The sequence below is a fragment of the Lissotriton vulgaris genome, chromosome 2_1, assembly GCF_964263255.1.
Source record: "Lissotriton vulgaris chromosome 2_1, aLisVul1.2, whole genome shotgun sequence".
NCBI classification, from domain to species: domain Eukaryota; kingdom Metazoa; phylum Chordata; class Amphibia; order Caudata; family Salamandridae; genus Lissotriton; species Lissotriton vulgaris.
This window is the reverse complement of record NC_141687.1, coordinates 1,131,105,094-1,131,129,258: the sequence shown is the minus strand read 5'-3', so window position 1 is coordinate 1,131,129,258 and position 24,165 is coordinate 1,131,105,094.

Below are 24,165 nucleotides of genomic sequence, written 5' to 3'. Positions count from 1 at the left end.
AGAAGCGATGGCAGGGAGTGGGACACCTCATCAACCCCTATCCGCCCCCACCCCGGGAAGATTAATAAGGAGGCAAGGATCATCACAACGGCTTCTGATGTCCAAACGGGGGTTGGGCGGGGGATGGGGTCAGGCGCAGCGAGAGGAGGAGGATGCCCAATGAGCAAGAATAGGACTATGGGCGAGTTAGATCAAGGCTGCCACGGTGCACACAAGGGCATGTGTATCGGTATCGGTGTTAAATGGAGACAGGGGTTAGGGCCCTAAAGAATTGCCGTGGCCAGTGGAGTGGTTGAAGCAGTGCGAGTGGGGCTACGCTGCGAGGAGGGAGTCCCAGGAGGGGGAGCCCTGGCGGGGCTGCATCTTTACCAAGTTGGCCGAGGGGACAGGTGGGGGCGGGAAGGAGGTTGCGGAGGCCGAGAGTACAGTGAGTGTTGCGCAGGGAGACGGGGGTGATAGTTACTTATCTATGCGATTTTTATATAGCGCAGACTTTACCCGAAGGCGTCAGAGTGCTTCACAATAGGAGCAGAACTGATGCATGAGGATAAGATTACAAGTGAACAAATTACAAAGGTAAACGTTAAGTTACATGAATTAAAAGTGACAATAGGGAGAAACGAAAATACATGAGGTAACAATGGATACATTACATGAGGGAAAAGTGATATGTGTGCACGTTACAAAAGCGTACAATGGACAAGTAGAGGAATAATACTGCAATAAACGGCGGACACTCAAACACAGGAACAAACGTTACGTAGGAAATAGTGGCACTTGGGAAAGTATATAAAAAAAGAAAAAACATAATGTGAGAGGTAGCAAACAGTGTGTTACAAGAGAAAAGTGACGTGTGCAAGTTACAAAAGAGTAGCAAAATAAAAGCCTTTGATGCAGCAGGGGGCGGAGCGGATCCCTTTGAAGAGCTGCTGGCATGAAGTGGCAGAGGGGGGCAGAGCATTCCTTTGAAGAGCGCACGCTGGGGGATGCCTGTGGGAGGGAGGCATGTGCACGCGCTTTTTATGTCAATGCGCTTGCGCATTGAACTCGCTTTCACGGGCACTGCATGGAATCGCCCGATCTCGGTAAGCTCTGTTTAAGCCCCTTTATCTCTCGCTCTGCTCAATGCGCATGCGCATTGATAGGTCACGAGACCTAAAAAGGCCTGGGACCTGGAGCCTAGGACCAGTCACTTATGTAGTATCCTTGTTGTCCTTCCACTCACTATGTGGGCCTAGAAACAAAAACATAAGAGTGCACTGGCATAGTGGCTTCAACCAACATAGACACCCAAATGTAGTAAAATGACCAACATTTCAAGCCCACCCTCTAACAGAGAGTAGTTTGCTTTTTGTATAGTAGTAGTACATTCTCAAACATATCCTGCTTATAAACAGTTACAGTGAGGACAGCAGTAACGCAAGTTTATCTCACAAAAATAACAGGCACAGGATGAGTAACAGCAATAAAGGCTTTTGTATACAGATATTAAAGTAACACTGCAAGCAGCAGATGTCATGCTAGCGTCCCATACACACATAAAAAGCCAGCCTTACCATTGTACACCCACTCCATAGAGGGAATTGAGGGTGGGAAGGAATGTGCATAGTGTGCCATGGCAGTTGCCCAGGCACTATAGTTGCAGCATCATCTCGCAGTACCTTGAGCTACATTCACCACAGCATTGATTGAAAAGATGTCTGTCCATGAGAAGAGCTCTGCTCAAGGACGAAATCAGGCAGACGTGATTATCCTGAGCACGGCAGTTAAGATACTGCTAACTACAGAGGCACCCACACAACACCTGGAGACTCAGGTAGGCCCGATAGGACAGTGTCAGGAGAGGTTCCAGCAGCAACTTATTTCATGCAGAACCACCCCAGAACAGTAGGAGACTAGGGAGATTGGTGGGGACTGCAACTCCCATGGAGCACTGGTGGACCAGAAAGACTAGCCCAGCCCATAGTGAAAGTTGGGTGAGGATGAGGAATAATGCCTCATACTCCTGGAGCAGTGAGACCCTACTTCACTAAACTATTGTTTGGAGAATACCCACAGCACATTAAGGGGGCCCAGAGTGAGGAAGTTGGTACCAGCAACATGTCTCTGGGTCACATGACTGGGTATGGGTGACAGTTGGGCTTTGTGTATTCCTTCTAGACAGCTGCACCTAATAGGGATCTTAGATGTGACTGGATCGGCCATCACTGGTGGGTAGGTGAAAGGAGCTAGCCCCACTTACCCTTGAATAGGCTGTGTCCTGTCTCCCCACAAAGGTCTTCATACCCCTGTAGTTAATCTGGAGGCAGGGTGAGGAAGGCCAGGAACGTGTGCACTTAAAAGACGTGCCTCTAGAATTATCTCCCCACTTCAAAGGCACAATTGGGTATAAATAATGGACCTCAGACACCAACTCTTCAGAACACTTCTGGAGCTGTGGATACTCAGCCAGGGAGAAGGACGCTGCTACAAGGACTGCCACTCTACTGAACGCCTGCTCTAAAGGACCTGCTGCCTGCTGCCTGCTGTGCTGACCAGCTGCCTGCAGCCCTCTTGCCTGAGTGAGGACTAGACCTGCATATCGTGAACCCTGAACCCAGAGTGACTCCAAGGACTAATGCATCAACCAATCAATCAATCAGAATCTTGTGAAGCGCAACTACTCACCTGTGAGGGTCTCAAGGAGCTGGGTGAGGAGGGAGGGGTCGGGGGGCTGGGTCTGCAGGTCAGTCAAAGAGCCAGGTCTTGAAGTCCTTCCTGAATTGTTGCAGTGATGGTGATTGCCTGAGGTGCAGAGGCAGGAGTTCCTTGTTTTTTCAGGCAAGGTAGAAGAAGGATCCTCCTCTAGCTGTGGTTAGGTGGTTGGCCTTGTGATCAGAAGCCTCAATGACATAACAGGCTTCAAATAACTGTGAACCCAGCACCTGGACTCTGCCATCTATGAGCCCTGCCCTCCCAAGTGTTGCCATCCCAGTTATGGACCCTTGGAAGTGGGCCTGAAGGTGCTTCTCTCAAGCCCAGCTGTGATCCTCATTGGAACTGACGTGAAGCAACGCGAAGACCTATAAAGTCTTGCTGCACAGCTGCCAGCATTATCGAAAATACATTGCCTCTAAGTTAAGCCTGATTGCTCTTTGCCAAGCTACCAGGGTGTTGAGCACAGGTTTGCTTGTGCCTTACCCTGGCAATGATTGTGGCTGTGGCTAGACTAGGGCTCACACAACAGTCAATCAACAACCCAATTTCACACAGTCTAGAAAACCAGTAATAAGATATTTACAACAAATCTTGCGAACCCGGCCCTAGTAGGTTACTGCATTCAAATTGGCAGGAGGTCTATCAGTACATCTCTGACAGCAGATGTGTTGGTGCTGCTAGTATGTTGGATGTAGGCTGAGCTTTTGATACCATTGAGCACAGACTCTTATTGTCATGTTTAGAAAACCTAATACCAACAATTAAATATTGTACTGGTTATCTTCTTTCTTTATATGGCAGTTTAATCTTGGTTAATCTCTATTTTTTTCTTTTTCCCTTCTTTTGTTTCTGGTAAGCACCATCACGCCTTAGGTCATATGTTTGCACTCTAGAAATCCTATTTCCATTCCATTCCATTATAAAATAGAACCCAAGAAGATCAATGGAATGTCTTCTCAGGATGCACTTCATTCCCCTTACTCTTTAACTTCACGTCTGTCTGTCTATTAGCTGACCTGTTACAAAGGTACAGCATTAGTCCATATGTTTACATAGATGATACACCAATCATCTTTAATCTTTCAATTGATGATACAGAAGGTCGTAGAAATATTACAAGTTCCAAACATGGATGCATTCCAACTACACCAAATGACATCCTATTACAATAGAAGTAGTTGTGGTAAACAGCAAATCCCACCATTGAAATTTAAAAATGTTTGTTTTGCCCAAATCCATTGAATCAGCCATCACTAAATACTTGAAATTCAAAATCGTGTATTATTATTGACTCAGACCTTTCTCTGAATACACATATCCCAAGTCACCAAGTCCTTCTTTTACACCGAGTACAAATGTCCCTTTCCTACACTTTAAGCAGAAGGTTTAAGTGATAATAAGACAATGCTCTCAGTTTGATATATAAGCCCACAATTTTCAGTCAGCTCCAATATTTTCAAAACAGAGCTGTCTAACTACTGCAAATCTTGAAGAATTTTAGTGATGTGGCATAATGTTTGCTGGAATTGTACTGTCTTTGAGTTAAGAAAAGAGTTTTGTTCAAGGTGGCAGGTTTCTACTGTACCAACCAGGCTGGAAAGAGCGGGACAAAGGCAATGGAAATGAGCAGACAGTGGCAGACAGCACCGATGGATGGTAAGGATGTAAGGAAGGAGACTTTTAGCACACCCAACATTGAGAAGGAAGAACAGGGGGAAAAGGGAGATGGAATAAAAGACAAGGAGGAACGGAATGACGTTAATGGGGAAGGAAAAAATCTGTACATAGGGGCATTTGCTTTTTTATTCCAAAGAGAAGATTTGGGCAAACAAATATGTTGATATGTTCAAAAGATTATACAGAGACTAGCTGCAGGTAGAGATTACCAGATTGTAGGGTGCAGTATTTAGAAACCTAGACATAATAAGGATAGTAAGCATCAGTTGTGGTGCTGTAGCATTGTTATGCTACTGTGAAAAATTCAGAGACAGTTGTATGAAGCATCTGATTACTACTTTGTGAGAAATTGTGAATCTCACTAAGGAAATCATTATTCGGAGTTTATGATAGAAGTCCCGGATTGCATGGTGAATCATTGTTTGTTTGGTGCGCTGTTTAGGTAATTGGATTCTGTGATTTCCTAAATTGTAAATCCAGTCACAATTAGCTACTGTCGCAATTTGGCATTGCCTGAAGACATCACAACCAGGAAGTGTTGCTCAGTAGATAAGTGTAGAGTGTAAATACTGTAGATTACGGGCAGTAGCCAAATATCTACCTGGTGTGTGCCATCCACGCAAAAAGACATAAAACATGTCAAGAAAGGTCACAGAGAATGAGGCTGGGCCCTGGAAACACAAAATCAATTTTTTGAAAAAGAACTGGAAATATCAACGGAGTGTGTTGAATGCCATGACAAACTCTTTGGGAAATCATTCCTCACAGTACCTGAAGCCCCAAAAAGATAATATGGAAATCAATGAGGAGGAAATCAACTCTGTTGGAGTGACACATTGAGAAAATCAGAAAACAACGCAATCATCTCAGATCAAAAACAAAAGAGAAGTTTGCAAACTGATTAAGTGAGGCCAGAGGCACTGTAGGAGGTCCCCCGACTGTCCTTCCACCAACTGCAGTATAAGAAATGTTAGAAACTACTCTTGATTCAGAATCAGTCATTGGGGTGAATACAACTGATGCGTCTGACAAGCTAGGAATCTCTCAAGGTAAGTGTATTATAGCATTGTTACTTTAAAAAAATGAATGTGGCTAGGCTTTGTCAAAACACATATACCTTTATAAAACCTTGTGTATATATAATTATACAAAAGAATCGAAATTTGCCTAGCATAGTGATGGTAAGTTTGACCTCTATTAAGGACGCGGAGGCGAGGATTATGCTTTTTCCTTCTTCGCTTTATTAAACCAGATTTTTTCAGCAGCCTGCAGAAAAAGCCAACCAACATCTTTTTTTATCCCAAAACAAGGGAAAAAGACCTTTCAGCAAAAATTAGTAACAACAGTTCTGTAATAAACTACAACTCCCATGAGTCAATGAGTCTCTTCCAACATTAGTCCTTCTTTAGTGATCATTCACAATAAAAAGGCCCTTCACAGCAATTGTCCCTCCTCTTTCTTCGTGCGTACACATCCGAAAATCACTGGTCTTGTTTGGAACCATCATTCCCTGAAACAAAATATACTCCGTAAGAATTCCTCACTGAACCATTACTCCTGACAGAAAATCGGAGCATACATGAAATCAGCAACACGCATGTCATGCAAAGAATTAAGAATGTTACTTACTGCCTTACGGGTGGGTTCGCAAAAACTATGCTACGGGAGGGAGTACATTCACCACCGGTTTGAAATAAAACCGCTTAAAGGTGGAGTCGGACGACGAGTCCACAGCTTGCATCAGATCCTCCAATCGAGGCCCCAAAGAAAACGCCTTTGAGGCCATGGCTCCCCTAGCGGAGTGAGCACCAAACTTGCATGACCCAAAGCACACACCTATCAATAGTGGGGGGTGAGACTGCTTTGTGCGGTTTCCATAATGCAATAAGAAGTTGTCTCTCGCCCGGAGGGCGCAACTCAGACGTTAAGTCCTCGTAAGTGTTCAAACAATGCACAACACATAGTTTGGGTACATACAAAAAGGCTGGGTACAAAATTGTTCTTGAAGCCGATTTTGTTCGGCGGACAATCATAAAGGTCACCCCATCGGGGATAGCACCCTCGCTGAAATGTCCAGCGCACGCACATCTGAGACCCTGCGACAAGAAGCTAGACATAGCAGCATGGGCAACTTAGCCGAGAGTTCCTTCAAGGCAAGAAATGTATTTGGCTGCCAAGACAAAAATAAATTAAGTATCAAATTGACCTCACCCAAAAGACGGAATACCACGGCTCTGGGGGCAAGGACAAACGAATACCCCTCACAAGCCGACAAATGAAAGGGTGTTCGCAAACAGGGGCACCATCAACCGGACAGTGGGCCGCTGAAATAGCCGAATGCATAGCATTAATGGTTCGGTACGCCAGTCCGTCTGTCGCCAACTCCGCCAAAAAATTCAATATGGGACTGACGCTGCGACCACGGGATCCAACCCCCGTCGAAGACACCTATGTAAATACTTTGTCCAGGCGGAACGATAGTGCTTAGAGGTGCTTGAGGCCCAGGACTTTGATAGAAGTGACTCCACTGATTCCGAAAGGCCTGAGTGCGACCAGCGCCGCGTGAAAGCCGCCATGCCATGAGGTGGAGAGAACCCTGGGTGATCGGCAATGCTGCTCCCCATCCGAATTCAGAAGAAGATGAGGAAGCCGGGGGAGTGGGATTGGAAAATCCCAAGAAAGTTCCAGAAGAACTGGAAGCCACACTTGGTACCTTCAAAGTGGTGTCATCACATCTGCCTTCTGCCGGCGAACCTGAGCCGCCAATCTCACGGGGGGAATGCATAACTCTGTTCTTGACCCCACTCTTGCAGAAAAGCATCTGTTGCCAGTGCAAGAGGATCCGGCCTCCAACTGAAAAACCTAGGAAGTTGGTGGTCCAGACGGGAAGCAAACAGATCCATGAGAAAGTGCCCCAACGGCTGACTAACTACTGGAAAACTTAAACGTCTAGCTTCCATTGGCTGGAATCCCGTAAGTGTCGGGAGTGCCAGTCCGCCACCTGATTGGCTCGGCCCGGCATGTACTCCGCCGTTACTGATATGTAATGCTCCAGGCAAAAGCCCCAAAACTCCTTCGCCAAGTTCCCTATAGTCTGAGACCGAAGGCTCCCCAGGCGGTTGATGTGACTCATCACGGAGACATTGTCCATTTTCAACAGGACGCAAGAACGAACGCTGTCCATGGTCCAACACTGGACTGCGAAGGAGCCCGCAAGAAGCTCCAATCACTTGATGTGTATCGCTTGTTCGTCTAATGACCAAGCGCCGCCGGTAGAAAAATCGCCGCAGCGGGCACCCCACCCCAACCTGCTGCCGTCAGATTCTATCACAATGTCGGGGACGGTCCCGAAGATGGCCCTGCCATTCCAGGTGTCCATGTGGGAAAGACACCAGGACATTTCCTCCTTGACCTCGCCTGATAGAGGAACCATGTGGTCATAGGACAAACCTCTCCTGAGATGATGAGCCTGAATGGATGAGGAGAGAAGTCCCATCACCCGGGCAATTTGACGGAGGGAAGTGTGTGACGCGGTCTGCCGGATTAGGTGTCGGATTTTGGCCATTTTCCGGGAGGGAAGGCTCAGAGAAGCGTAGATCGAGTTCACCATGAACCCTAGGAAGACTAAACTCTGAGTCAGAAGTAAAATCGACTTGTCTCCATTGAGGATGAACCCCAAACCTTGCAATAGGGAAACCGTCCGCTGCAGCTGAAGAGTCAATGTGCGGGGACATTGAGCCATGAGAAGGATGTCGTCCAAATAAACAATAATCCGAATCCCCTGGAGAAACTCCAGCGCTGGGTGGAGAACTTTTGTGAAGCACCATGGAGCCTAGGATAGCCCAAACAGAAGGACAGTAAACTCGTAAACCTGTTGGTTCCACTGGAACTGCAAGAAACGATGATGGGGGGGTGGATCAGGACTACCAAATACTCATCCTTGAGATCCAGCCGCATCATCCAGTCGTTTGGAAGGAGAACATCCCGAAGGAGATAGATCCCCTCCATTTTGAAGTGGCGGTACATCAACCATCCATTGACTCCTTTAAGTCGATGACCGGCAGCCTCCCCATCTGTTTTCTCCACCAGGAAGATATTTCTCAAGAAAACATCGGGGTGTAGAACCGACTGACGGATCGCCCCTTTGTGAAACAGCTCGGCAATTTCCTTGTCGACTAGACGTGCATCTGCTACAGAAAAACTGATAGGACGAGGAAACCCTTCCTGGCGGGGTGTATCGTAAAACTCGATGTGAAAACCCTGGATGGTTTGTAGGACCCAAGCATGGCCTGTGATGTCCCTCCAGGCCTCATGGAAGGCCGACAACCGACCCCCTATCCGGGCTTGAGAAGGGGATATGAGACTCACCATTGGGTGCGGAACCTCCTGAGTTATTCTTGTAGCCTCCTCGGCCCCGGAATCTCTGCCCTCTGGTCTGATCGAAGTTGTTATAATTGGCGGTCAAGTTGTACTGTCCTCGACCGGAGCCTTGTCCCCTGTCGAGGTTTTGCTGTCCGCCCCAGCCGGTCGCACGGCTCCTGACACGATCGGCCCCACCGGAAAAACGGGACTGAAACACCCTCTTAGTATTGGACTGCGCCTTGTCCAAACTTGTGAAGGTGGCCACGAACTTCCCTAATTCCTTCACAAAGGGGTCACCAAAGAGGCCCCCTGCGCCACAGTCCCCGTCTTGGACGATGCCAGGTCGCCCAGCTTAAGGTCCAACATAATTAAAAGTGAACGCCGCCATTCCGTCGAGAGGGCACAGTTGGTGTTCCCTAAAAATATAATCGCCCACTGTGCCCAATTCAAAAGAACATCAGGCAAGGTGGTGGACCCTGTGACTTTGGCTTCTTCAGCCATATCTAAAATCTTTGTTAATGGCCCAACCGCATCTAGAAGTTTATCGTGGCAGGAACGCCAGGAGCGGTCTATGCCCTTACGGGGGTCTTTCATGTATTTGACCAGGAAGGTGGCCATTTTGGAGTTCAACTCAGGAGTGTAGGCTACCTTCCTGTCCAAAGTTGGGCAGGGACACTGTGCTCTCAGACACCCCTTCGCATCCTTCTCTAAGGGCTTCTGGGGACGACCCGCCACAAACTTCGCCACCTTGTGCCCAGGCCGTCGACCGCGGATGAATAATATCATCTGAGTGTAGCATGCCCGAGGCGTCCTGAGGCAACTCGGCGGCAGAGCTTAAGGGACGCCAAGACCAAGAAGACCCTTCCTTCTCATTGTCAGTATCCGCCGGTGAACCCCCATCAGGCGACGGGGAGTCCGGGACAACGGATTCTGCTGGAGTCGGGGTTAGGGAGGGTGCAGGCGGCGGCACGGACGTCTTCGCAAGGAACGCGCTTCTTAGGCAATCAAACCCTTCTTGGGTAGTGGCGGCACTTCTTAGGGGAGGGTAGGAAACGACCCTGAGGGGTCTGAGTGGGCAAAAGCCAACTGAGCACACTGCACTATGATCCGATTCGACAGACGCTCCTCCATAGGCCCTACAACATCATTCACACAACGAAAGATAGATTCATCTACCGCTTCAAAAAATTTGTCATCTAGAGGTAGGTACTGAACCTGCTCCTCCTCAAAGAAATCTGTGCAGTTCATTTTATGCCCTGGGAAATCAGGCCCTTGACACACACCCAAGTGCTAGGCGCTAACACAGTATCAGCTAAAGGAAGCTTGTGGCTGTTGCCTAACAGAACTCCTCTAAGGCGTACAAGACAAGCAGCTGTGTTTATCCCACCAGGCAGGCTATGGGCGGCCTGAAAGACTGCAAGGCTTTTCCCACGCAGCGTGAAACGCTGCAATTGAGGCCGCAGAATACCTCGCACGCGCAGGCCCTCAGATTACTGATGGGGCCCAACCGCCACCCAGCGCGCGCGAATGGCACCAGAAACGCTGTCACTGCAATGTGCCCGCAGGCGATCACCGCTGCAGCGCCGCAATACGGACCATCACCGGGACAGACGGATTATAGCAAAATGCGGGAATACGGGCCCCCGAGGGGGCGTTCAGGTGTGGCGGTGTGGGGGACAAGACTCACAGGTCCGTCAGTCTCGCCGCACGCCTCTTCATCTGAAGAGACGCGCCGCAAGACCAACGAGATGCTGGAGCTCCCCTTGGAGGCCCAATGTGGAGACCGCAAGCAATGGGAGACGTCCGCGAAAGGAGCGAAAGCGCTCCCGCGGCCGAAGGGAATCTGGAAGGCAAACAACCCACAAAGATTCCCCAAAGCAAATCCGGGTCCCGTTCCCTACTGAGACGGAGCCCGGAGGCAGTAACAATCAATAATTAAGCACAAACAGGCAAAATAAACCCTAAGCAGAAAAGGTAACTTATCTAGGCTGCAAAGCAGTAAAGAAAGAGGAGGGACAAGCTGTGAAGGGCCTTTCTATCGTGGATGGTCACTAAAAAAGAACTAATGTTGGAAGAGACTCATTGACTCATGGGAGTTGTAGTTTATTATATAACTGTTGTTACTAATTTTTGCTGAAAGATCGTTTTTTCCCTTGTTTTGGGATAAAAAGATGTTGGTTGGCTTTTTCTGAAGGATGCTGAAAAAATATGGTTTAATAAAGCGAAGAAGGAAAAAGCATAACCAGAGCCTCCGGTCCTGACATAGAATCAGTATATTTGTGTAACATAAGACCGCAGTGCATTTTCATAGTGTATCATGTTTCATGTGAGATGTTGTACAAAAACACTAGCTTGAGGTTAAGTAAAACAAATGCATTTTTGGCTATAAACCAAAGCATAATTAACTCAATTCAACTATAGTTCAAACATTAGTCATAAATCAGTTTTTTAACAGATATCCATGCTCAGGAAAATTAGGTCAGTGATGTCAGAAGGCAAAGTGACACGAGCAATCTCACATGCACCTTGATGAACCAATTTATCTTGACAGTCAGGACACAGCACCCCAAGTTGCATCTGTGCGTTCCGGAGTCACAGAGCATAAGGTCAATGCAAGGCGTTTGTGGAAGAGGCACATAAAGTGTAACCCTGGAACCTGGAGTGAGGCCCAGACAACTGCGGAGAAGATGTGGAGCTCGCGCACAATCCCAACGAAATCGGGGGGAATCTGGGAACTGGTAAAAAGGCTGACAATGTGCAACTCTTGGAAGGCTTAGATGCATCAATGCTGCTTAAAGGTCAGCACCTGCAGCAAAATGAAATCAAGCTTGCCAATCCGAACCTGACAAACATGGAGTACATCATTACATTTGTTTTTCAAAGACTTGCAAATAACCTTGCTGAAAACTAGATTGCCATGAATCAAAGATAGTTTGACAGCTGCAGAGAAGACTCTATGCATTGAATTATATCAGGATAATATGAATTAAAGACTGTAGGGAAGGTCAACACTCTGAACGCATTGATGGCTTAAGAAGGTCAATTGATCCACTTGCACATGTCATGGCGTACTGTTAGCCTCCAAGTTGAGGTAAGTCACTACGGAGGAGATGTAGCTCGAGGCCTCATTCAAATTGCAAATTATGTAGAAACATTGTGTACCTCACCAATTTGTGGCAGTAGTCAATGAGATTGTGAAAATATTTATATGTTATTTCACAGTTCCCCTGATGAAGGGTTTTGGAAAACCAGTTCCCCTGATGAAGGGTTTTGGAAAACCCGAAATGCATTGGAAAACCCTAGAAGCAAAGAAACAAAGTCTTGTGATATCATTGGAATATGGACAGTATTAGTATAATGATGTTATGTAACATTGTTTGACATATACATTTTTTTGTTAATACAACATAAGAGAGTGAATTATGGAAAAGGGTTTAAGCACTTGTGGTTGTCTATCTTGAATTAGTTTTTGATCAAAAGTAATGTTATCGCACAGCACATATTGGTATATGATGTTGTTGGAACCTAGTGGTCGATGAGTAGTGCATTTTGTGAGGCATGCTCATGTTATGTGCACCTCTATTGATCACTGTTTACTCTGACACAAGTAGGTCCTGGCTCAAAGCAGCACACAATTGAATACGTCTGTTATAGTTTTGTAAAATATTGAGTAATTTGGAGTGCAGGTTGAGCTCATTCAATTTTCAAACCTCACAAATTGCAAGTAGCACTCAAGTAGTAAGTTCTGAAAGTGAGGATCAGTACAGTGTCAGAGGAATATCTGCCACAGATAGTATGACTCTTCATGAAACTAGGCATTGTGATGCTGTTGGGGGGAATATAGGAGCCACAACATGTGCTTGTGGCAAATGCAAGCCTTAGGGACTTTATATGTCATTTGTTATTTTTGGTGTGTTTAGGTGAAAAACACATGCTATACCTTTTTGTTTTACATATGTAACAAGGAGTAATGTTACATTACTTTGCTTACATGTATTTCCCTACCTGAAAATAAAGGTAGATTATGGTTAGGGTTCCCGGTTTTACAGTATTTTTTTTTTTACATTTCCATCTGTATTTATCCATATTTCTTTTTTGCTAATTTTATCTGTATTTATCCATATTTATTTTGGGTTTTGTGAAAAAATGAAGCTGAAATTAGTATTTTTCCACATGTATTTAACTGATAAATATGCATTCATGCTGAATGCCTGCCAGGTTTCAATGCTGTGAACACCCGCCGAAGATAAATCAATGCACTTATATGAAAATATGTACATTTCTGTATCAACCTTGTTCATATCTACTGCTGTTAAAGCCTCTTTACTAAAATTCCTTTCTTTTTTAACCCCTTTACCTATCCGTCCACACAGCTATTGACCTGGCAGTCATGGCAGACAGTATTTAGAATTACTCAAAAAGCAACCCAATTTCTGTTTTTCTCCACATTTAAAAATAAATGCAGATAAGAAAATAAATGTTTTCTGTCTGTATTTATCTTTAAAAATCAGTACAAACGTAAAACAGGGAGCCTTAATTATGGTTTACAAACTGCAAAGCATTGTTTTTATGATTAGTTTTATAATTATTCTTTTCATTATTATTATGTTAAAATGATTCTGTAAAATATAAACTTACCCTGAAGAAAATTATTAGTAGTGTTAGCTCATTGTACTCGACCTTCTGCTGCTCTGGAGTCATCGTGGTGTAGTGGTGCTGGTAGCTCTTCTTCCTACACATCAGTCTCTGACTCAGATATCTTAACTTCCATCCTTTCCGAGTTGCTATATTGTGTAGAATTGCACATGTTGCTGGTTTCTGGATAATATAGTAGGGAACCATCACTCCTACAGAGACACTGGAATCTACTTTTTAAAAATCAAAAGGTAGGCTCTATGACAGGGGTCTCCAAACCGGTCCTGGAGGGCCGGATCCATGTCAGATTTTTAAAATAACTACATGTATCTCAATGGGGATATCCAAAAAATCTGGCATGGATCCGGCCCTCCGGGACCGGTTTGGAGACCCCTGCTCTATGATAACTCTATGTGCAACATTATGACGACGCTCACTCGAAGTAGAAACACTATCACATACAACATCAATGTACATATTGACACATCATACTCTAAATATATGTGGTAAAAAAATACTTAAGGGCATATTACCCAATATACGTCCATCTTCATAATCTACTCTTTGTAACCTTGTGTAAATGGTACTGTCTCCTTCGAAGAACTTCATTAGGGCTTCAATGGAATCTCACCGACCAGTGCAAGTCCTAGTAATGTATAGAGTTCACAGATCTATAGGGTATCCTGAGCTCTTCCCAATTAAATCCCAGAAGAGATGTCTCAATCAATCCCGATCTCACTTGACATCTGAATTCTGGCTAGTAGTTTCTCCCTTTAAAGATGGCCAAAAGTAGATGCCACGAGCTCAAAGATGTATATGTAAGGATCCTAGGTAAATCCCTGCACCGAGTCGAAGTCCATGTAAAAATTCAAATCGTACTGTTGTACTCCTCACTTGAAAGCTACGGCAGTCTGTAAAATTTTGAAGCCCTGATGAAGTTCTCTGAAGGAGAACGAAATGTGTTGGCTGGAATCTAAAGCTTTTTTGATGCTGATTGAAAAATAAAGGAACTTAAGCAAAAGCATATTTCTACTATCTGGACTATGTCATTCTGCGCACGGCCATCAAATTGTAGCCTAAGGATCTGGAGCACAGAGGCATCAATAGACGGTTCATACTAGGGCTTGCTGCGCGGGACCTGTACATATACCAGAACTCGCATGAGGTGCAGAAATGTATAGTCAAACGTCTTTTCTCCTGTGGTTACGCTTAAATGGTACTGTGTCTAAGCATAAAGGAATTACATGTGCTCCCTGGAAACCGTGCCAGTATATATGTAATCATATTTTAGCATCACTCACCACTTGTATGTTTAATGAATGTGTATTTTTCTGGTTGCAGAATAAATACTCAATGGCACATTGTGTACCGATTGACACCTCGACAATCTATACGGCCAATCAGGTGTGAAAATTGGCAATCCTATATAAATTAAATTCTGTATTTAGTAATTCTTGTGCAATTACGAGGAAAGTAAATGCGACCATTTATGTGCATTAACATAGCATCCAGGAATGCCCAAAAAGATTGAGAAAGATCACTCTGTGAAACCCCACTAGCTGCATCTGCTACACCTTTGGAACTACCTGACGCTAAGAGGTGCAAAGGACATAAAACCTAAACATGCATTGGGTTAGAATTACTACGCATAGTATTACTATCGAGCTGGGGTTTAAATTAACTAAGAGTTCCAAAATTGCAATGCTACTTAACCTGTACTTTTCCTAGGTTTATTTCTCAGTTTGTTGGAATAGTTATTCTGATCCTCTCTAGTCTCAACCTTCTTCTCTGCAATCCAGTCATTTTAGGCATTCTTCTTGCCATCACATATAACGCTGCATTTGTTGTAGCCACTGATGCATTCTGGGGCTACTTTTATAGTTTGCACATGGTTACAACATAATCCGAGTTGGTGCTGAATTGCATGTCCTAAATGGTAATTTTGTGACTATTCACCCTTTGCGTCTTTCTATAACATTTGTATTGCGATTTACTAATATTGAATATCTTTTTGCGACTCGCTATTATGAGCGGCTATAAATATCAAATCACGAAATAATCGTTTTGCTAAAAAAACGCTGCAAATGCCTTTTGTACATAGGAAAATGCCTTTCTTATGCCCGGTAAATAGTTTGCGACTGCTTAGCAATTCGTAAACACTTTCTACATCAGACACCTCGTTCGAGGAGGAATCTAAACGCAAAGAAGTCATTAGGCAATCTGTATAATGAGCTCTGGTTACATTTCATGACTTCCACACCACCTACGCCAATGCTCTGCACTGCAAGATGGTTACTGTTAGCGGTTTCACCTTTTACAGGATGTCCCACTAGGGATAGGTTGGGGAAGGCTGGCAGGCTGGGTACTGTTGGAGACTCTTGGAATTTCAAAAAAGGGATATTGGTATGGATACCCTTCCATGCAAGGTGGCCCAAAACGTGAAGAGAAGAATCCTGTTATCCACTGATTTGGGAACCTAGAGCCAGGTAACAAAGGCAGAGTTGAGGGTAAGGGAGTGGTGTGGTGTAAAACCGCATTTACTACAGGTAAGGTGATAAGATGGAGGGTGAACAAAGCAAACACAAGGAGATGATGGACGGAGTACTGAAACTTTTCAGATACTCACCTCCAGTCACAGATCTGGGTTGAATCCATCATCATTCTTTAGCTCACTTCACCACCTCAGTTCAGACCCAGCTACATGCAAATCAGTCTTGACCCTGTGCCTCATGGGGACAGTCCAGCCCGAACTGCCAAGCCATGGTTTCGCAGTTCGGGCTGGACTGTTCCCATGAGGCACAGGGTCAAGACTGATTTGAAACATATAGCTGTGTCTGAACTGAGGTGGTGAAGTGAGCTAAAGAATGATGATGGATTCAACCCAGATCTGTGACTGGAGGTGAGTATCTGAAAAGTTTCAGCGCTCTGTCCATCATCTCCTTGTGTTTGATAGGATGGAGGGGCCTGACAAAGCAGCAACTGAGATTGTGAGGCCCAGTTTTGCAGAGGGTTTCACGATTCGATAATCAGTCCCTCGGTTAAGTAGGCAGGCCACTAATGTCAGGTTTCCAAGAGGTAAAGATTTGGTAGTGAAGAACACAATGATAAAAGAAATAAAGTGCAGACCTTTGGCAGGTCCATTATCACCCGCCTAAAGAGGATTTGATGGTTTCACTACTAAGAGTTGTGCGCAAGAAAGTAAAGAGCGAATTCTTTGATTTACTAATTGTCATGGTCAGAACCATTGCGTGAATGCTTGTATTTTTTATTAGAGATTTTTTTCTATTTCATGTTCCGGTATCAACAAGGCAATTCAGTTGGTGGGGAAGAGTGGCAAAGGTGCTGAAATAGGAAAGGCCAACTTAAAGTCGGCATTCTGGACACAGAAGTTTGACAATTACTATGCCTATAATTTCAGTGACACGTCATGGTAGAAAAGGCAATGCCCATGGGTTGTTCTACGCTTTGGTCAGTTTTTAAATATTCACAGGCTTATTTACAAGCCCCTTGTGCCGCCGGTGCATCACTTTTATATGGGAAAAAGTGACGGACCTGCGGCGCAAGGGGCTTGTAAATAAGCCCCTCACTACTTTTACTGGATTAGATGTCAAGAGAAAATGCTGCACTAATGGAAGATTTCTTGAAGGTGGGTAGGGCAGGAGTAACTGAAGATCTTAAGAGGCTAATCTGGACATTCTGAGAAATGACTTGGTCCTTTGATATCCCATTAGCATCCAAAATGGTGGATGGGCCCTGGACATACCTGACTTTCCTAGTCACTAAACTGGGCTCAGTGGCAATGGTTTCACACCTGCAAGCCTGGAAACGGATGAAACCAAAAGCATTGTTGGAAGCAGTGAGTAACGAGGAATGTGAATTGTTTTTTAGGCAGCAAAAAGTCTGCCATTTGAACTGTGCATGTATGTGGCATTTGTGACGAGAGGGGTATCAACAACTCACTACAGGATCAGAGTACGCAGAGAGACTACCGAGGTCACGAAGTTCTAGTTGACATACTTAACACTATCAGTGTGGCGCATTTTCCCGCTGTGCGCTGAAGAAATAAAAATCCCGCAGTTCATGACGAGCTCAGCTCGTCATGAGCGTACGAGAGGTGTACTTCATGACGAGCTGAGCTCGTCATCAGCGTCGAAGGGGTTAAAAAAGCATAATGGTGTGGTCTGTACTTGGGAGTGGACCCAGGGCCTTGAACAGTGGAAATCGTTAGTTACATATGAGGTGCTTTGTCATTGGGTTGTACTAATGGTGTTGCTCCAAACAGTAGGTTGAAGACTGGAAAAAGAAAACTGCATTTTATTGCATTATTGGAAGTTTACATGGTCTGAGAACATCAGAATGTGTTGATTTTGCGGTGGGAACTAGTTGTTTTGTACCTGCATAGAAATATTTTGTTTTGAGCTAATCACATTCTTCGACTTGAAAGTGGCAGACAGATTATCTCATTCCCAGTGGGGGAGGTTTAGTGGTTTTGTCCCAGAGGCAAATCTGACAGCAATTGCCGTTCTGAAACACATGTGAGTGATCAGACTGTGAGGGCATGGCGTGCAAAGAAATTATGTCTTTGGATGTGGCCTGAGGGATTACCAATGGTTGAGATAAATTCAAGCATTCCATCCCTCATTGCTTATACTTATTGTGTCACCTAAGGGGGACAGGTATACCCAGACGTGCGTCCCGTGCACAATGTGTCCCTGGAACCAAACTGTACCCGGCTGATGAGCCTATAACTAGGGCGAAACCAGTCCTGGGTTGCTTGTGTTTCGGTCCAGGGAAGACCTGGCTTGGCACTTTGGGCTGGACTGTTCCTATTGGGGCAGGGTCAAGGGTGATTTGCATATAGCTGGGTCCAAACTGAGGTGGCAAATTCTGTAAAATAACAATGGATTTGTGATGCGGCACGAGTGATTACCAATGGCTGAGATTCATTTAAGCATTCCATCCATCACTGTTATGTATACTTATTGTGTCACCAGGCTGCAGCAGCTTTAAGTGGTTCACCTGGCGGAAGTAGCAGTTAACCAGTCACCACATCAGTTGAACTGGATACAGCTGAGAAAAAACTTTCTAGAATTGGAATATGTACGAACAGTGGAAAAACCATTAAAGTCCCTGCTCGCCAACTAAAATCACCAGACAAAACTAATCAAAATCAAAAGACAGTAATAACAAATCAATAGTGCCATGATAAACAGCTCCAGGATGCAACCTGAATCAAATGGAATTTCCTTGCAAAGTCCAGTGTGTGTGGTGCTGTTTGGCGTGGCTACCCTGGTCTACAGCACAGGGGATCACTGAACTGTTTACCTTTTATCATTCCTTTCTGTTCCGCCAATGACCAAGATGGGGCAATGGGGCCACAAGGCCAGCTTCTGTGCACCTCTCTCCCTGTCTAACCAGACAACAGTGGAGTGACAGCCCAAGCACATATGCTCAAACAGTTGCCACTTGTGTTTTAATTGTTCATGTTGTTACAGTGCACTTGTGCAAAATTTTGATTGGCATGTAAATATGGAATGAGCCATAATAGCATAACTTCAGGAATTTAATGTAACAAGTGTCATGTAAAATTACCAAAATTACACAACATTATGCCGGCATAATGTAAATTTCAACTGGACCTAATATTTACCCATGTACTGAACTACCCCTTCATAAGACTATAGCAGCCGCAGATGGCAGCTCAGCGTGAGGTGCCACAGTGCTTTTCACTCCAACTCCCCTGCCCTTACCTGCCCTTTCACCAGGCTGGAGGTGAACTGCCCCATGATCGCCTTCGTGGTGTAGTGGATGGACCCCCCCAGGGTGTGAGCAGCTTTATGTAGATGTGATCGCAATCCCATAAGTAACTATACTCCAGACGTGCAATATGGGCAGATCACATTTTCGCACACTTTTTAACTATTACCAATACAGAACCGAGCACAAATTACAAACTGGATTTTCGCACGTTTTGTGATTGCATTAATAACTGTGAGCAAAAATAATGAAACAACATGTGCCGTTTTTCATTTCATGGATACGATTGTGAAGCAGCCACAGAAGCTCAGTTGTCACCTATCAGAGAATTAAAGCCCTTGACTACTGTGCATGAGTCTTCTCTTCAGACTCCGAAGATAGACAAGTATTTCATAAATGCTCACGTAAACAAATAGACAATACTTATCGCGAGAAGCAGAAGTACTTGTGTGACCCTCTACAGATTTCTCTTAACATGCATCCACCTTCCTCGCTGCTGCTCCAGCCCCCACCCTTTCTTTGGTAACACTCTTCTTTGATCACTCTCTCCTCACTGATCGCTCGAGAGATCTGTGTTCTGCCTAGCCACAGTTTTCACTCATCCTAAAGTAGCACACTGGGTTAACGTGGCTGCTGCAATGCAGAATGTGCAACATGCACATCACAGATTTTTATTTTATGCAGATAGCTCAGTGGGTTACTGTTTTTCTCACAGATATCATTTTGTTATTTGATGTTCATAAGTTACATAAGATAGCTCAGTGGGTTACTGCTGTTGTCATATCCTTTTGTTATTTGATGTTCATAAGTTACAATCCTAATATAGAACAGTGACCTATGAACCGGAACTGCATGCAAACTGCAAGGCACAGGTTTAGAGCAATTTTTTTAAACTTCCTTACTCTTAGGTTGCTAAAAAAAAGGTTTCTTTTGGGAAGTAATAAATCATGTTACCTTTTATTCCCGTGTTTGTTTCTGCAGATCAAGCATTCATATAAGGCCACCAGATAGATGAGATTTAAGTGCTTCACCTTGTACTACTCGTGGGGGCATATTTTCAAGGGCTTATCGCCACAGGAACATCACTTTTTGTGGAGTTTCTGTGTTGATAAACTCTTCACCTTATTTACAAGGTGGCGTTAAGCTTCTTAAAGTGGCTTAACGCTACCTTGTAAATAAGTCCCACTTTCAAGCTACACTTAGGGGCCGATTACGATGCAGCCAGAAAGGCTCCGACCAATGGATGAAGTCTTTCAAGGCCACATCTCGGTTTACTTTCCGACCACCACCTTACAACGCTGTGCATTTGGAAACTAAACCGCCCGTTCCTTCGAGCTGGCTTCTGATGGGCTCAAGGAGACCATCAGCCAGTCAGAGGCCGGCACACAATCCCAAAGGGCGGACTTTCCACCCTTGGGATTACGATGCACGGTTTCCGGCAGAGTTTCCATGCCGGCCTTTCAAACATGGAAACTCTGTCATAAAGCGTGTTTGGGGGCCCCTAACAGGGCCCCTCCTTGTGTGCACAGCCTCTAGTTGGGGCCAAGGGGGCACATTCCCTGCACCCAGTGGGAGGCACATTCCACGCTATGGTAGTGGGCAGTGGGTGTTGGGGTGGAATGCCCACCGCAACACCCTCTGCCCACCCCTTTGTCGCCTAGCATAGTGTGAAATGTGCCTGATGTGCTTGATGTAGACGCTGCCTCCTATTTACAAGGGCAGCGTAAATAGGAAGCAATGCCAAAATTAAGACCAGGGAAAACCTGGTCTTAAGTTGGCAAAACGAGGAGCAATGCCTTATTTCTCCTTGTTTTTGTGTTTTCCATGTCTGCTGCCTTGTGCAGCACACATAGAAAAAGCAAAAAGCCCTGGATTGTTTATGTACAGGAAGGTGACCTTTAAAAATTTTTTTTTTTTACAATTTGTGACTTCCATATGTGCTGCCTTAAGCAGCACACATAGAAGTGAGAAAATGGCATTTCAAAATTGTTTATGTACAGGAAGTGGGACCATCCTGCACATAAACAATCTTCCCCTGCATGCAGACACCCTTGAACTATGGTGCAAGGGTACCTGCGTTGGCGCTACACTGCTAAGTGTAGCACCAGCACAGCGGAAACACAAAGCGGAAACACAAGGCTGTACCATAGTGTTATAAATATGGTGCAGCCCTGCGTTTCTGAAGTGGCGGATTGAGGCGTTAAGCCATGGCAGCTAACGTCTCACTCTGCCACTTCTGTTGCAAATATACCCTTAATTTCTCCTCATTTTTGCTATTTCTGTGTGTGCTGCACACATAGAAACAGCCAATCGCCATGAATGATTGTTCATGTGCAGGAAGGTGTGCCTTCCTGCACATAAACAATCATTAAAAAATGACGATTAGCAACTTTTATGTGTGCTGCACAATGCAGCACATATTGAAGTTACAAATCGCCATTAGTGATTGTTTATGTGCAGGAAGAGACACCTTCCTGCACATGAACAATCATTCATGGAAATTTGCTGTTTCTATGTGTGCATTTCCTCAACGCAGGCAGCCTTGCACTAAGTTGCAATGGTTCCTGCCTTGGCAGTAGGCAGCTGAATGTAGCTCCAGGACTAGGGAAAATGCAGGGGTGCACCGTATTGTTGGAAATAAGGCGCATCCTTGCGTTTTCAGAATGGCAGAGCGCGGCGTTAGCAATTTTAGCTTAACACCGCGCTCCGCCATTCTATTGTAAATATGCCCAATTTGTCTTATGTAATATGCCCATTAGTTTTATGTAATATTTCCTATATGTTTATTTACACAATTGTTTGACCATTGTCTCTGTATAATGCATGTGAGACACAGAGCACTCTGACACTCTACAGTGGGATGAATAGCGCTATAAAAGAAATTAAATATATGGGAGGCGAGTATGGAGAGATGAGGGGCGCCCTTGAAGTATTTGTGAGGAAATCGGTGAAGAAGGGGGTGATTGGGTGGCGCTAACAAATATTGTCGGCGTCGCACCGCGCGCCGCAGACGCTAAAGCACCTCTCCCCCGACACCTGCGCTCCCAGAAGCCTCCTCGACTGGCAGGCAGGCTGTAAACTGGTCCGGCTAATCAGAGTGATTGATCCGTATTGGAACCTCCCAGGCGACTCCGTCGCTGCCGCGTTCATTCTCCGCTACCAGCTCCCGAATTAGCTTCTCGTTCCTCGACTGGCTCCGAGACAGATTTCTGATAAATGTTATTACCGATTTCCCTGACTTGAGAAAGGCGAAACTTGCTCTGTCAACGATAAGATTACATTTCGCCATGAAATATTCATCACATTTCTTTAGTGCAGTGTCAAAACTCATTCTTTTTAGACTCTCTCTCCCTGTGAATAGGACAGCTTTACATAAGGGCGCGCCCAGAGCACCCTTGTGCGCCAGCAGAGGGATCGGCTGAAGCTCCCTGTGCTCGCCGGGAAGGCGCAGCTTGAAATAGCAACTGCCAGCCCAGCACCAGGAATGCATCATTATTAGGATATACAGTTCATAACAGACAGGAATTATATAAAAGGTATATAATATTGTTCTGAACAGAGGCCATCCCCGGAAACAGCACAGAATGGACATTGTACTGCTGTTGTGTGGTTTTAAAATCAGTGAAAGGAAAGAGAATAGAAGGGGTGGTCTATGAAAGGAATATATGTCGAGAAAAATCTGTTTGAGAGTCCCCTTTCACTCAGAAAACACTGATACATATAGTTCTTTCGTATATTAACATCCGTGGTGTGAATGTGTTTTGACCGTTAATTTGACAGGTGGTGATGTGCTGTCACTATTTTGCATTTTTTGCGTAGCAACATGCTAATGCACATAATATGTATATAACCTTTATATACTTATGTCTAAGTGTTATTTTATGTTAAGATGAATCATTCTCGGATTCTCACGTTATAGATGGTCATAGTTAAAGTGTGTTAACGTTAGCTTAGCCGTAGTTAATTTAGCATCGGAATCAGCGGCGGCTCCTCCGCTATGGCGGAAACTTGAAAAATAAAACAATAATAAAAAAGGTTTATTATCGTTCTATTTTTCAAGTTTTAAGTGCTGAGTCTTGGGGGCAGGGCCATCGTGGGGGCAATCACCGAGGGGGAGTGGTGGGCACTGCTGCATATGGGTTTAGCTGGCCCTCTTAGGACGACCAAACCAACATGCGCACTGAGATATCTCTAAACCAAGCTGCGTTGGTGGGTTGGAGACAGGAGGCACTCTGGGAGCACAAATCCAGACGCTAAGGCCAATCCTGCCGCTGCTCTTGCATGAGTGGGAAAGCAAGAGTGTAGACACACAAATGATGGACGGAATGCAGAACAAATTAAACATTCACCCCCCCCCCTCCCCCCCCAGTCAAGAGATCTAGGTTATATCCATTGTTCTTTTGCTCACCATGCCACATCAGTTTAGACCCAGCCATACGCAAATCAGTCTTGACCCAGATCTCTTGAGTGGGGGGTGAATGTTTGATTGGTTCTGCATTCCATTCCTCAATTGTGTGTCTTTTACCAGCAGCATGAGGGCAGCACCTGGATTGGCAGCAAGGGAGTCTGGGAGCCTGTGCTGCAGTGGAGCCAGAGAGGAGCAGAAGAGTGGGAGGCACATAAGTTCTTTTGGATGGTGATTTTTTTTGGTATTTTCTTGTTGTCCAGCACCCCATCCCTCATCCACCCCACCGTTCCACCCTGTCACCAGCCACTAATGCTCAGTAAAAAAATTCTTGCTAACATCGAAACTGTTCTCTTGACTGTTGTGACTTATCTAGGCGTGGGCAGAATTCATGAAGTTCCACTGCGCAGAACTCTGTCAAGTTACCAAAAAACTCTGCAACGCTACGCAAAACTCTGTGAGCGGCGGAGTGCATTAGCTTGGCTGTTCATGCTGATTTTTAGCATCAGGTTTTTGTCCCACTCTGTAAAATCAGTCCCAACAGGACCACACGCAGCGCAAGAGATCTCTGCTTCTTTCTGCCGCTCAAAGAGATTTTTTACTCAAGTGGCAGCTTCCTCAACGTGAACGGA